General features: G+C 49.9%; 1 protein-coding gene across 1 annotated transcript in view; it reads right to left on the reverse strand.

Annotated features, from left to right (window-relative positions):
- The window catches only part of LOC106532311 (TRAF2 and NCK-interacting protein kinase), a gene marked incomplete at its 3' end in the record, with an annotated part of 119761 nt that overhangs the window by 32521 nt on the left and 85614 nt on the right, over nt 1–1626 (reverse strand).

Raw genomic sequence — 1626 nt, forward strand, 5'->3', positions numbered from 1 at the left:
CTCTAATATTCCTCATCATTAATATTCCTCTGGACGGGTTCTTCTTTAATGAAACGTTTCGTCTCTCTTCCAAGAGACTTCTTCAGTCTGAGAGTTTCAGGCAAAATTCAGGCTTTTGAGTCCTGCCTCCAGATGACTGATACTCACATCACATGGCACATCACACGATAGCCATGTGATGAGTATCAGTCACCTGGAGGCAGGACTCAAAAGCCTGAATTTTGCCTGAAACTCTCAGACTGAAGAAGTCTCTTGGAAGAGAGACGAAACGTTTCATTAAAGAAGAACCCTATGGGAGCAGATGAGGGGGCCTCTATGTCGAGTGAGGCCACCTCATGCTCCATCTGGTCCGCCCAGCTAGCAGCGGGGGCTTCGACCGCCGAATCCTCGTCTTCSTCGGACTGAGCCGTCTGGCTGGATTCGGAGAGCAGCGGGTCTTGTCGGAAAACGGCAGTTTCCTCCAGCATTTTCTCCAGGAATTTCACTCTCCTCTCCAGTGTCGGAYGYGARAGTCCGGCACAGGCCCGGCAGGACTCGGGCTCCACAAGCACCCGTCGAGCGTGAATGATTCCTAGGCAGGCCGGGCAGGCCTCATGCTGGTCCTTCTCATGAAGCTTGAAGCCGCACCCCTGAGGACGAGGGCGAACAGAAGACTTGGGCTTCGTCGAAGGTGGTTTTGTGGTCATAATGAACCATAAAACAGTTTTTTTCAGCAGAAAAAATAAAGGTCACTTAAAGTAGCATAAGCGGGCAGACACACGAACCAGCAGGTAACGCGGTTAACACCAGTAGCTAAGCTAGCTTAAGAACCTTCTGGAAGCTGAGCTAACTAGCAGCAGCTATGTGAGCTCAGGTTTAGAGGTGTCCTATTGCGAAGTGAAGGGTGATAGAACTGAGTAATGACGATGGTGACGCCGAACTTATAGGGTGGGGGCGGAGCCTGTCACCCTTCAACGTCACCACGTCACCGGTCTAAAGACGTGATTAGAGGTGGCTTCAGCCAGGCGTGCGAAGGGCTCGTGTCCCATACACAACAAGTGTGTTGTACTGAGAGAAATGACTGAAAAGGAACTAACCTCACAGGTACCTACCTGACCCTAAAACTAACCTAAACTCAATTCACACCAAAGCCTCTACCAATAATTTGCATTTGGACCCGTAGGGACCGGGCATTGGTCCGCATGATGCACGTTCGGTCCTCATGAGGCTGCTTTTTCGGGAAAATTATTCCCACGATGTAGGAAAAAACAAGGCCACACACACACACACACACGCACGCACGCATGCACGCATGCACGCATGCACGCACACACACACACCTACTATTATATCCTTGTGGGGCCCATCCATTGACTTCCATTCATTTTTTGTAATTTAAATCTTTATATCCTAACCCTGACCATTTAACCCTAAAATTAACCTCACAGACTAACCTACACTCAATTCACACCTTGGTCCTAAACCCAACCACCCCACCCCAAATCAGCCTCTGAAGTCGTGGGGACCAGGCTTTGGTCCTCACAAGTAGCATCCAGTCCCCATGAGGCTGGATTTTCCTGAAAAATCATCCCCACCAAGTAACCAAAACAAGGGCGCACACACACACACACACACACACACACACAC

The sequence above is a fragment of the Austrofundulus limnaeus genome, unplaced genomic scaffold (genome assembly GCF_001266775.1).
Source record: "Austrofundulus limnaeus strain Quisiro unplaced genomic scaffold, Austrofundulus_limnaeus-1.0 Scaffold749, whole genome shotgun sequence".
NCBI classification, from domain to species: Eukaryota; Metazoa; Chordata; class Actinopteri; order Cyprinodontiformes; family Rivulidae; genus Austrofundulus; species Austrofundulus limnaeus.